A 14,364-nucleotide genomic window follows, 5' to 3' on the forward strand; every position below is an offset into this window, starting at 1 on the left:
ATTTGTTTGCTCATCTTTTCGTTTGCTCATCCTTTCCTTCGTTTGCATGTTCTTTTTTTCGTTTATTCAGTCGTTCTTTCATTTGTTTGTTCGCTCGTCCTTTCGTTCATTTTTCCACTCGCTTCCTCGTCCTTTTGGTCGTTTGCTCATTGTTTCGTTCGTCATACGCTCGTCCTGTAATTTGTTTGTTTGCTTGTCCTTTCAATCGTTCATTCGCTCATCCTTTCATTTGTTTGCTCATTCTTTTTTTTTGTTTATTAACTCGTTCTTTCATTTGTTTGTTCGCTTGTCCTTTTGTTTGTTTATTCGCTTATCCTTTCATTTGTTTGCTCATCCTTTCGTTCGCTCGTCCACTTGTCCTTTCTTTCGTTTGTTCACTCGTCTTTTCGTTTGTTCATTCACTCGTCTTTTTATTTGTTTGTTCACTAGTCATTTCGTTCGTTCATTCACTCATCCTTTCATTTCCTTGTCCACTTGTCCTTTTGTTCAGTTTTTCGCTCGTCCTTTTGTTTCTTCATTTGCTAGTCATTTTGTTTGCTCGTTCACTCATCTTTTTGTTCGTTTATTCATTCGCTTGCTCGATTATCCATTCGTTGGCTCATCCTTTTGTTGGTTAATTCATTCGTTCTTTCATTCGTTTGTTTGTTCATTCGTTTGTCTGTTCGTCCATCTGTCAATCCTTTTGTTCATTCTTTAGTTTGTTCATTCACTTGTCCTTTCATTCGTTTGTTCGCTCGTCCTTTTGTTCGTTCATTCGCTCATCCTTTGATTCGTTTGCTCATCCTTTTATTCCCTTGTCCACTCATCCTTTCATTCGTTTGTTCGCTCATTTATTCGTTTGTTCATCCTTTCGTTCGTTCGCTTGTTCATTCACTCATCCTTTCGCTTGTTCGTTCATTCGCTTGCTCGCTCATCCTTTCGTTCGTTCGTTCAGTCATGTATTCACTCGTTCCTTCATCTGTTCGTTCGTTTGTTCTTGCATTCACTCATTCCTTTGCCTGTTCTTCGTTTGTTCATTTGTTCGTTCATTTGTTTATTCATTTGTTCATTTATTTACTAATTATTCAATTTAATTTGTTTAACTACTCATTGTTATATAATCCAGTATTGTTTTAGTATCACTTAGTAAATTGTGGTGTTTATAAATAGTTGGATTGTAATTTGTTTTTTCCCCTTATAATTTCAAGTAGCAAAAGCTGTAATAACCTTGATATATTCTTTTGACTTATGGGTTAACTTCTGTCTGTGATTCAGCATCAGCATTAATAGTGTTTTTTTTTTTTTTTTTTCAGCAACCTTCTTGCTGTCTGGCCGTTTTGCTACACTCTAAAAACTGCTGGGTTGAAAACAACCCAATTTGGGTTGTTTTGGTAACCCAGCGCTGGGTAAAAAAGGGACAAACCCAACGCTGGGTTACTTTAACCCAGCAAGTTGGGTTACAAGTTTAACCCAGCATGCTGGGTTGTGATTTTAACCCAACTATTAGTTAAAAATTACTACACTGCTGGGTTGAATGTAATCCAAAATGGGTCAGAAATTTAATCTAGAAACTGATGATTAAAATCACTAAAATAAAAACAATTCTACAGCAATACATAGTTGTTCAGTAATGGAATTTTATTTATGACAAAAGATAAAATGTGTCCAAATGAATTTGAGATTTTTTCCATCTGCACCTCAGCATTAACCCTTTGACTGCCTGCTCTACCAAATGGTTGACCTCGTTTTTACTGTTTTAAATAATGACTGTTAAAGTCACAAGAAAAAAGATGATTTAGTGTTCAAAATATTTCTTTTAAATATATATATATATATATATATATATATATATATATATATATATATATATATATATATATATTTTTTTTTTTTTTTTTTTTTTTTTAATTGGTCTTACACATAATTTTTCAGATTTTTCATAATTCTGGTACTTTTACCATAAACATACATATCAATCATTTGGTAGAGGTTGATATTTTAGAAATTATAACATGTGTTAAAATGTACTGATTGTGTTCAATAGCGACATTAGCAGTTGAGAAATGCAATCCAATTTTTTTTCTTGAAAGGGTTGTTAAAGGGTTAAGACGATTTCTGTGAAAATTTATCAAACTGTATCACAGAAACACTGACTAAAGTTCAGTAACAATGCATCAGACTGAAATCAGACAAATTACCTTAAGAAAATGCATATTTGAAATACATTCAAAAACATTTGCATCATTTATAAATCAGGAATCATCAGTAAGGCAATTGCAATGTTATTGCAGAGTAGAGAAAAACAATAGTATAAGGAAGTAATAATGAAAATGCATCTAAATGACTGAAGTCAGAAAGTAATTTGAGCACAAACATCAACATATTCTCATATAAATCATCAACTGCAATGCAGAAAAAAATATGTGAAAGTAATAATGAAAAGGCATCAAACAGCTTGAAAAAACAAAACAAACAATAAAAACTAAGAAAATACAAATTTTATATTAAGAAAAAATAAGAAAACATTTTATAACTTTCCCTTTAACAATTATGTGCAAACATCAATATATGAGCTATAAAGCAATCATCAGTAAGGATGATCAAGTTCAATGTAAATGCAGTTTTGAAGAAAAAACAGATATAAAAGTTAAAATGAAACCTGAGGATGGAAGCATTTTAAAACAAATTTGAAATAGGAAAACTTTTTTTAACTTTTACTCGAACAATCATGTGCAAACATCAATCCTGAGATATAAAAGAGTCTGTAAGAAACATTAGTTGCAATGTAACTGCAGTGTAGAGTGTCTTAAAAAATATCGAGTCCATTATTATGTGCCGTCATCATAGCAAAGAGAAAAGAAATCAGTTATTAGAAATGAGTTATTAAAACTATTCTTTAGAAATGGGTGTCATGGTGGCACAGTGGGTAGTACGATTGCCTCACAGCAACAAGGTCGGTGGTTTAAGCCTCAGCTGGGTCAGTTGGTGTTTCTGTGTGGAGTTTGCATGTTTTCCCCGTGTTCGTGTGGGTTTTCTCTGGGTGCTCCTTTTCCCCCACAATCCAAAGTACAAGTTAAAGAACACAGAATCCAAGGAAGCAGTGAGGTCACAGTATTAATTATTACTGTTTGTCAGCAAAAATTAATGCTAGCAGAACCCTTACTGCTAGTGTCTCCTCCCCAGGATGTCCATAAACCACAGTCTGCCACACCAGGGAACACTGCTTGGGGTAGTTCACACCAAAGATGTAGAATGCTTTATAGCAAACGTCCACTTTGGCAAGTAATGTACTTTGCAATAATAAATAGCACAGCACGTGAGCAAAGGCTTGAAAGAAGTGGTGGTCTCCAAGGATGAGAACATGAGGAAACTCAATAGATTCTTGAATTCAATGGATGAAGATACTCAGCAATATTGGTCCCAATCTGAAAAAATAAATAGAAGTAAGATTTATTAAAAACTCAAAAGTGTAAAAGTTAAATATCTTTAGAGTTAACTTTAGAACACCTAAAATACCTTTAGAAGCAATTAAGGCCATAACACACCAAGCTATCAGCCAGTGTTGGCATTAGTTAACCACTGACCATGGCACCATGCTGCAATTTTTTGGCCCGAGTGAAGATGACAATGCAACAACAGGTTTGCCTAAGGAACTTTTTTTAATAAGTAATAGTAAGGCAAGATGAGCATTTGAAATTATTAAGTATTTAATTGTGTTTTCTTAATGAGAATAGATAAGACCCTTCTTCCTGAGCTGGGACTGTTTGCAACCGTATTTGTATAATTTGAAGCCGCATTTAAATTTTCTTTAAAAACTTCAAAAATGAGGCACAATCTCAGTTCAAGATGGATAAAATTGCTGAAATATTTTCCTAAAAAAAAAATCTTTCTGACTGAAGAAAGAATGACATGAACATCTTGGGTGACATCTTTTTATGTTTTACGCAGCAGATGCCCTTTCAACTGCAACCCATCACACTCTCATTTACACACACACTATGGACAATTCAGCTTACCCAATTCAGCTACACCGCATGTCATTGGACTGTGGAGGGGAAACCCATCCAAGGCTCAAACCAGCGACCATCTTGCTGTGATGCGACAGCACTACCCACTGCGCCCCCATGCCACCCTAATAACAAACATAAAAATAACATTTTCATTGTTAATAAAATAACTAAGACAATCATTATGCATTAAATGCATCATTATGCATCGAGAAACCTTTAATTGAATCCTTACCCTCTGAATTGTATTCAAATTGACCTAAAAACGAGGAAAGGTTCGTTCCTGTGCTAAAAATAAAACAAGAGAATGTCACTGGTTGCATGAACAGCAGATTTTAAAAAATAACCAGACAAAAACAAATTGGCATTAGAGTTCAATCTCTCAGTTTAAAGTGTTGAAGTGGCTAATGATTACTAGGGCTGCCCCCTAATAATTGAATAACCATTAGTCAACTAAAAATTTATTATTCATTCATTCATTTTCTTTTTAGCTTTGTCGCTTTATTAATCTGGGGTAACCACAATGGAATGAACCACCAACATATCCAGCATAAGTTTTATGCAGCGAATGCCCTTTCAGCTGCAACCCATCACTGGGAAACAAATACTCATTCACACACATACACCATTGACAATTTAGTCTACTTAATTCACCTTTACCACGTCTTTGGAAACCGGGGCACCTGGAGGAAACCCACGCGAACACGGGGAGAACATGCAAACTCCACACAGAAAGGCCTATTGACCCAGCCAAGGATCGATCAAGTGACCTTGTTGCTATGAGGCGAATGTGCTACCCACTGGTTGCAGAAAAAAAGTCCACACTGGCAAAGTCAATGTATGCTGCATGAATCCGCTGTGTAAAAAATATGCTGGATAAGTTGGCGGTTCATTCCGCTGTGGCGACCCCAGATTAATAAAGGGACTGAGTCAAAAAGAAAATGAATTAATGAATAAATGGTTTATTAATAAATCTGTAATTATTCAACTAATGCTTCAAATGAACATCACAAGTCAACCAGACAAATGTTTAGACAAGGGCAGCCCTAATGATTACAATGAACCAAGTAAAATATTATTACATACCTTCAAATGTGGGGATTAACTCCTCAAGATTGCATTCTTTTAGTTTGATTTTCACGCAATTATCCATCTGAAAAAGAATAACAGATAAAAGCGTTTAAGCAAAATTAAGTAAAAAAAGATCATGTTAGCCAAAAGTCACTATATCACAAAAATACTCCTAAATGATAATAATTATCCAGGGTGTCACATAAAACGGTGGTCAAACTTTTTCTTTTTGCAGTCGAAGATGATTAGGTTGGAATTAGTCTTAGCTCAGACATTTCCGTTAGCATGAAACGACCCTTACATACAGGATTAATTAAAGATAGCTCAAATCACGTCTAGAATGTAAAATGCTCATAGTAAATTAATAACATTTGCTATTCAATGTACAGATGTACAGCTAAACAAAATGTACAAAAAAAAAACATTGTTAGAAGCTGAATTCAACACTTATGCATCAAAGTATTGTCACAAAAATCCATGAACAAACTTAAGAAATACAAGAGTAAAAATACTACTTACTGCTTTACAGTTAACACCCCAGAAAGATCACAAATCACAGTAACGTTACTTACTGTCATCACCTAGCCAACATAAAAATCTGTGTCATTCAAAAGGTATTTTATTACAATAAAAAGCTCCTAAATTATCCAAGGTGTTGTGTTTATAAAGTGGTCATCAAACATGCTTCACGTTAGTTTCATTAGTTACCTTATACTTTTCGAGCTCCTTCCGATGCCATGCGCGCTTACCCGTCCACCGATCAACAGGCTGGGCGTGAGGTGGAGCAACAGGTCGGGCGTGAGGCGAGCACAGGTCAGGAGTTAGGCGGAGCAACAGCTCGGGCGTTAGGCGGAGAAACAGGTCCGGAGAAACAGGTCGCCGTTAGGCGGAGAAACAGGTCCGGAGAAACAGGTCCGGAGAAACACGTCGCCGTTAGGCGGAGAAACAGATCCGGAGAAACAGGTGGCTCGTCAGGCGGACTCGGAGCAACAGTTCAGCCATAAGGCGAGCACAGGTCAGCGTGAGGCGGAGCAACAAGTCGGCCATCAGGCGGAGAAACAGAAAAAAAAGCGCGTGTATATTATACTAAGTAAACTAAGTGTGTTATTTCTTATGAAAATTGTTAAATACACACTAAATAACTTACGTCTCACACAGAATTTCACTCGCTTCCCCTCAAAGACAGCGCAAAGAAAATGGCGGTTTCTCACGTTGATGTCCCTGCATGTTGACGTGACGTGCGTGCTCTCTTTCACGTCCGCGTTCCCAACCCAGCACTGCTGGGTTATAGATAAGGATCGATTTTCAACCCAAATTGGGTTGAATCAACCCAATTTTGTTACCCAGCAGTCTCAACCCAGCATTTGGGTTAAAAAACCAACCCAGCGTTTTTTAGAGTGTACCCACTGCGCCACCATGCTGCCCCACTGTAGATCAGTAAAACAATATTTGATCAAACTTTTGCTCTCAGAATCAAATGATATTCTGGCCAGAAACTGAAATTCAGCCAACAGTAATACTGATGACCATATTGCTCTTGATTCATCCGCTGGTAGATTAAACTATCTCTCTGTGTGCCACTTGTTTTTTACACCATGTCCGTCGCCAGGACAGTAATTGCCTGCTGTAATAAATCAAAGGCGTTACAGGCGATTGTCATTTTTCATTAGCGCGACAACAGGTCAATGCAGGCTCGCAGCTATTAGTCAGAAATTTCCTCTAATGGCATATCAATAACTCTCTGACACCTCGCGCACCAACTGTCTGCATGATCTTTTCTTTCTTTTCTTTCGTATAAAAGAGCCTCGTTTTTTTTAAGAAGAGGCATGACGTGCATTAAAGCTTTTGAAATGACAATTTCTTCCTGGCATTGCCTTAATTGCTCAGTTTATAAAACAGAAACAGAGGGTGGAATTTAAATAGCTTGAAGTCAGTCTTTTATACAGTAAGACAGACACATTCAACTGAAATGTGCTTATTTTTGTGATGTGGCCATTCATCTTTCTCTTGTCAAATGCACAAACACTCATTATGAATAGGCATCTGGCAATATGCAGCTCGTGATGAATGTGAGGATCGCCTCATGTAGACAGTGCGACAAAGTCAATTCGCCTCTATTTGAGAGAAATTAGGCCAATGCAGTCATTTTGGCCTGAGTGTTTGTCTTTAGACCCCAATGAATGAAACCTCGGAGCGCTTTTTTTTAAACACTGGCTCTTTTTCATGTCATTAGAAGCCTTACAGATGGAGTAATGAGGAAAGGCAGCTCTTCGGTCCAACTCACAATGCCAACAAACTGCTTTGAGTCTTGGCTATATATATTAAATCAGGTCCGTTTCTTGGGAGTTTACAGTAGGTGACGTGACTGGTAGCGATTAGTATGTTGATATTTACCTGATATTTGTATGATATATAGTATGGCACTGATATTTACCTTATTCGAATTTACACAATTTTTTAATTTTCCTTATTATATAAAGTTTGTGCATGTGTGTGTGTTTTACACACTTGATGTTTAAGAGTTTCAACCTTTCACTGCTTTTTTTTTTCTATTTTTGCATATTGACTGAATTTTTATGTGTATCACATGTTTTAAAAAAGTGATACAGATGCACACATAATTGCACTACTGTCTACTTGTTTTTCATTTTGAGGTGATAAATTAGATTTTTAGAATGATAGAAACATTCTCTAAATTGTGCCTTTGTCCATTTCACAATCATGTCCAATATTATTTTATTTTTTAACATCTATTTTGCGTGTGTTCACAAGAACCACAACATTCACCAAATGTCATACTATTCCAATAGAGCAGTTATTTTTACAGTTTCAGGTTCAATACTGAAGTGACAAGTTCAAAACTGCCTCCCTAATAAGCCAAACAGGTGTCTATGAGGAGCAACCTGTTAATCATTTTTGTTGCTTTCACACAAAATGCATGCAATAAACATTCTCTACAAGTAGCTACAGTTTCTACATTTTCAGCACTTTTTTTCCAATGCTAACAAACTCACTTCCACCCTCTTAACAATATTTTCAAAACAGACTAATTGCAAATTTCATTCATTTTTTTGCAAAACGACAATCTTTACAAACTGATGGGAATTTCAGCTGAAAGCCTACTTCATTTATTTTATTTTATTTTATTTTTTTGTAAAAAAAAAGGGATAGTTTAGAACTTATTTTGTTAGGAAATGTGGATAATAGCAAATGCTGTAATTCAATAGGAAAAGAAGAGTTATAAATAGTGATAAAGATACTGACTGTAGGAAAAACAAAGAGTATCTAATTGATGGAAGTACAATGCAATCTAAATTTCTACATTTTAAATGTACCCAACATTTTGAAGTGGAACAATACATGACAGAAATTGTGTTGTTGTATGACTTTCCTCTCTAACTTGCAGTTTAAGAAATGTTTTGAAAAATTTAAACTGATATTCACATGTAATATTTGCAACAAATTACAGCATTTATAAAAAAAATCTTCACACATTCTTTATTAATATAATAATTATAAATGTGTATTATTTCTGTAATTCTCCTGGTTATTGCTTTGTTTAAATCAGTGTGTTCAGAATGAAATGTATGTTTTCTGAATAAGAATTGCTGTCAGTGGTTTGGTGAAAAAAGCTTATTTTGAGCAAAAATAAAAAAATAAAATAAAATAAAATAAAAAAACGAACAAAAAACAACTGTTGTGTTGGCCTGAGTCAGTTTTACAGGTGAGCTGAACTGTTCAGTCTAGAGTCATGTTTGTGATGCACACCAGTGTTGGGGGTAACACATTACAAGTAACGCGAGTTATGTAATAATGTTAATTTTCTAAGTAACGAGTAAAGTAAAAATTACAGTAAGTAATAATATTTGAGTTACTTTTTAAAAATATTTAGTTACTTTTTTTTATTAGCTTTTAAAAAATCCATTGTTGAATTAAAATGATCATAGTCACGTTGAATCCTACACACAATGAGGGAATGTAGGAACAGACAGAAATAAAGATGGCACAGCCTTACATTTCCCAGATAGAAATATTCACTTTATTTTGAACACATGGAAGAAAAGGAAAAGAGGATCATCTGAATGAACAGTAATTTTACTTTTTAATAAGCAAACGATTTTTTGTTCAATAGACGTCTAATAGACATCTAAATGTAAGCAGCTTGGCTAAAACAAGGATAAACTTTGGTTGTCAGTGAAAATCTTATAGACATCCAAGAATAGCACAAAACTAGACTAGTCATCAAATAGACTTTATATGTGCAGTCATTCATTTCGGTTTATTTGATGACTAGTCTAGTTTTGGCCTATTCTTAGAGGTCTATTAGGTTTACAATAACAGCCCAAATTTAGCCTAGTTTTAGCCAAGATGACTATGTGTAGACATCTATTAGACATCTTTTAAAAAACAAAAACAAAAAAAAATGTTTGCTGGGTAACATTATCCTACATTGAATAATTTTTAATATGTTTTTTGCTGTTTTAAATGGAAATTAAGGTTATATGGTGTATTTTCAATTACAAAGGAAAAAGAAAAAGAATCAAAATGTCCTGCAAGTTCTGAAGGAGATCAAGCCTCATTCTAGTAAAAAAAATTAACCAAAAGTAACTCAAAAGTAATGTAACGCATTGCTTACCATAAAAAGTAACTAAGTATTCAATTCAATTCAATTCACCTTTATTTGTATAGCGCTTTTACAATGTAGATAGTGTCAAAGCAGCTTCACATAAAAAATCTTAGTAAATGGAAACAATGTAGTTCAGTATTTATTGTTTAAGTTCAGTTCAGCTCAGTTCAGTGTGGTTTATTAGTCACTATTGAGGGCTTAAACACTAAGTAGCAAATTTATCGATAGGTAGCTCTTCTGATCCCAAACCATGCAAGCTAATGGCAAGTAACGCAGCTAATTACTTTTTGGGGAGTAACTCAATAATGTAATGCATTACTTTCTAAAGTGACTGTCCCCATGATTTTAAAAATGTGCTGCACAATGTTTGTTAGCAGTTGAAAATAACTCTTCTCTGGTCAGATGTGCCTGTAGAACATAGAAGGGTTAACAGGATTCTGCTCTACATCACACATGATGCCATTTACTTTGGAAAATTTTGGTAAAAAAATAAACCTTTGTGCAATCCTTTCATCTTTATGGGGTTCCATTTGTGCCAAATCCCTACGCCTGCTTTCGGTTTACTTTTGTCTTCGTCTACTCTCATTGCCCGTTATGTTCAGCATTGTTGGCGTACATGTTGTCTGTTGATGTCATCTTAATCTGTTGTCCCGTCTGTTTTTCTCTATTTTGTACTGTCATATTCTATGGGTTATTCTGTCATGTGATCTGTTGTCTATTCATCTGTACTGTCATCTCTACCGTTGTATGCTGTCGCCCTTATGGTCGTCCTTACTGTCGTCTACGCTGTCGTTTATACTGTCATCCTTACTGTCGTCTATGCTGTTATCCATGCTGCAGTTTATTCTGTCATCCTTACAGATCAGATGACAGAATACCCCATGGAATATGACAGTACAAAACAGAGAAAAACCGACAGGACGTCAGATTAAGTCGACATCAACAGACAACATGTACGTCAACAATGCTGATTTTCCTAAACATGCGGGCAATGAGAGTAAGTATATTTTGGCACAAATGGAACCCCATACATCTTGAAACACTCCATAAGTGAGTTGCGTTCTGGCAGCAGCATTTTCTTGTCTTAATCTGACTCTTGATTTGATGTCTTTCGCAGACTCCATCATCAGGATCTTGCACGTAAAGCTCCGCAAATTTGATGACTGTTATTTTGGACTTAAGTGGACTGATTGATTGAGGTCTCTTGGGAACGGGAAGAATAACATTGTTCTTCGCACACCGTGACTTAGGCCCCAATCAGGCAACAGTTTGCACTTGGCACAGCAGGTGAGATGATTTCAGGCAAATAATGACAACTGTGATTATGAGGGGGGCTGAATGTAAAACAGTCTTGGTTTGAGCGTCTCTCGATCTGTAGTTGTGCAGCAGAAAGATCTCTACACCTGGAGCCTGCTTGCTTGTGACATGTTGACGCAGCTGTGGCTTTGGTGGAGAGTTTTAGATGGCAGACACACCACGGTAAACCTGCACCTGTGGGATTGTGGGTAGATGAGTTCAGAGCTTTTGACAGCTGGTACGATGCGTGATTCTGTATTACATTGTCAAAAGCTGTTGTTGTCAAATGCAAGGGTTTGTACTTGTATAGTGTGTGAATTACGCGTGTGGCCTTATTTTTTTTAAACCTAAAGATTTTTGACAAATTATTAGATTTGAGTAGGGTTGCAGCACAAAATTGCCAATTGCAATTCATATCTGAAAAAGCTGTTTTCAGCTTTGGCTGAGTTAGCTTTAGCTTTAGCCAAAATCATGACCAAAACATGACATTCGAGTTTCTCAGATGCCACATTTTGACTTTGACAGTGCCCATTTCATGCATATAACATGGATAAACTAAAACAGGTAAAGATGAAATTCATTTTTAATTAATATGTACTTAGCAATTGTGCTAGCCAGTGGTTTTAGCCACTTTTCAAACTAAACTTACTTAAAAAGTATGTGTATTTTTGTACATGGTGGCTCAGTGATTAGCACTGTCACCTTGCAGCAAGAAGGTCACTGGTTCGAGCCCCAGCTGCGTCTCTTTTCACATTTCTGTGTGGAGTTTGCATGTTCTCCCTTTGTTGGCGTGGGTTTCCTCCGAGTGCTCTGGTTTCCCACACAGTCCTACGACAAGAAATCTTGTATAGGTGAATTGGATAAACTAAATTGGCCGTAGTGTGTGTGCGTGCGTGCGTGCGTGCGTGCATGTGTGCGTGCGTGCGTGCGTGCATGCTTGAGTGCGTTTGAGTGTGGATGAGTGTTTCCCAGTACTGAGTTGTAGCTGGAAGGGCATCTGCTACATAAAACATATGCTGGAATAGTTGGAGGTTCATTTCGCAGTGGAGAGCTCTGAAGTAGAAACTAAGCCGAAGAAAAATGAGTGAATGTACTTTGCAATTGTGCTAGCCAGTGGTTTTAGCCACTTTTCAGACTGTGCTCAACATTTTGTTTTTCATTTAAAATGCATATAGCAATTTATCTATAATGTTTTATTCAGATAATTATTTGAGAACTTTTAGTGATGTTTAAAAAGAAAATATTTTGAAGAATTTTGGAAACTTGACTGACATATTATGAAAAAATATCAATCCGATATATCGAGAAGTCAATGAGAGACAAATAGAGAACCACCAACTTATCCTGCAAATGTTTTATGCTGCGAATGCTCTTCAAGCTGCAACCCAGTACTGGGAAACACCCACACACTCTCGCATTCACACTCATACACTGACCAATTTTAGTTCATCCAATTCACCTATTGCGCTTGTCTTTGGGCTGTGAGGGAAACCAGAGCACCCGTAGAAAACCCACGCCAACATGAGGAAAACATGCAAACTCCACACAGAAATGCCAACTGGACCAGCCTGGATTCGAACCAGCGACCTTCTGGCTGTGAGGTGACAGTGCTAACCACAGAGACACCGTGTTGCCCTACTGGTTTCCAACATTCTTGAAGACCTAATTTTTGTTCAACTGAAAAAAAGAAACTCAAACAGGTTTGGATCTTGTTGAAGATGAGTAAATAATGACAAAATTTACATTTTTGCCCCCCCCTAATAAGTAATAAGTTAAAATAGCTTTAAAACACATTGTCCTGACTTATAGAACATATCTTTTTTAATGTACTGGTAATGTTACCCACTGATTTCCCAGAGATGGTTTGCAGCTGGAAGGGCATCCGCTGCTTAAAAACGTGCTGGATAAGTTGGCAGTTCATTCAGCTGTGGCGACCCCGGATTAATAAAGGGACTAAGCCGATAAGAAAATGAATGAATGAATGTTACCCATTTATAAGCATCACAGAATCTTCACATGCAGAAATGCTCCAAGTTCTTTAGCCCATCGTTAAGTGTATTTATTTACATGTAAATGTATGTCAATATATATTAATTCTGTTTTTACATTCATTTCAGCAATTTTATTAACTATTATATGCAAATGTTTATATGATTTATTTACAGTACAGTTTGTAAATTAATATTTTCAGCCTTTAATAGATATATTTATATGAGAGACAAACAATTTTAACTAATTAGATTTGCATTGTAAACCTGAATTAAAGGTATTTTTTATTGATTGTTTTAAGGTCAATGGTTCCTGGCAGGGCCAGTTGGCATTTCTGTGTAAAGTTTGCATGTTCTCCCTGTGTTGGCGTGGGTTTCCTCTATATGCTCCGGTTTCCCTCACAGTCTAAAGACATTCATAGGTGAATTGAATAAGCTAATTTAACTATAGTGTACGTGTGTCAATGTGAGTGTGTATGGGTGTTTCCTAGTACTGAGTTACAGCTGGAAGGGCATCCACTGCATAAAACATATGCTGGATAAGATGGCGGTTCATTCTGCTGTGGAGACCCCTGTTGAATAAAGGGACAAAGCCAAAGGAAAATGAATGAATGAATGAATGAATGTATGTTTTAAGCCAGGGGTCTCAAACTCTCGGCCCGCGGGCCATTTTCGGCCCTCAGTGCAATATTTTGTGGCCTGCGCCGACCGCTGTACACTGACGGAATCAGCGGAGTGGGGAGAGAGAGCGCTCCCCGCTCCGCTGATTCTATCCGTACACAGCGGTCACTGGCATTCCCCGCCCGCCGTGTAAACAAAGGGGCGGGGATGCCGGTGACGTCACCACGCACCCCGCCCCTTTGTTAGACGCTGTGACGGGCGGGAAGTGTTAGGAGGGAACTCGCGCCGGCCAGAACCAAGGTAAGCTGTCCCCCCCCTGCCTGCCACTTAGCTACCTATCTGCAGCCTGCCACCTACCTAGCTACAGCCTGCATCTTATATATATTATAGGTAGATACAGACTGGTACAGACTGATGTGACTGGAGTGGGGTGGGGGTGTTTTATTTATACATATATACGCCTTTTTTTAGGTGAGGGAATGGAAGTTTTGAGTGAGTCTAGACAGGTCTAGACTTGATGATCATCTTCAAGCCATACTGAGGGTCTCAACTGCTTCCGCTCTAAAGCCAAATGTGGTTCAGATTTGTGAGAAGAAGCGCTGTCAAGTCTCTGGCAGTAAGGAGTAGGCAAAAGATGCCATGTTCAGAAGAACTGTTCATAATCTTCACTCAATGTTCTATTAATGTTCAGGACACTTCATGTTCAGAAGAAATAATTAAAACTGTTAATAATGACATTTGAGGACTTTTTTTTGTGAAACCCCTTATGCGGCCC

General features: G+C 36.9%; 1 long non-coding RNA gene across 4 annotated transcripts; it reads right to left on the reverse strand.

The window, feature by feature from the left end:
• Window positions 1-2,202: 2,202 nt before the first annotated feature.
• On the reverse strand, window positions 2,203-5,819 carry LOC110440148 (uncharacterized). Of its 4 annotated transcripts, none has more exons than XR_012388126.1 (6): window positions 5,766-5,819; window positions 5,577-5,638; window positions 5,073-5,139; window positions 4,222-4,269; window positions 3,996-4,111; window positions 2,203-3,404 (listed from the first exon to the last, which is right to left on the reverse strand). It is a non-coding gene; the product is annotated as an uncharacterized lncRNA (long non-coding RNA). The 4 variants fall into 4 exon arrangements; XR_002459772.3 differs by having other exon boundaries at window positions 4,222-4,274; XR_012388128.1 differs by lacking the exon at window positions 5,577-5,638.
• Between the last annotated feature and the right edge of the window lie 8,545 nt (window positions 5,820-14,364).

Source organism: Danio rerio, chromosome 12, assembly GCF_049306965.1.
Source record: "Danio rerio strain Tuebingen ecotype United States chromosome 12, GRCz12tu, whole genome shotgun sequence".
Lineage (NCBI taxonomy): Eukaryota > Metazoa > Chordata > Actinopteri > Cypriniformes > Danionidae > Danio > Danio rerio.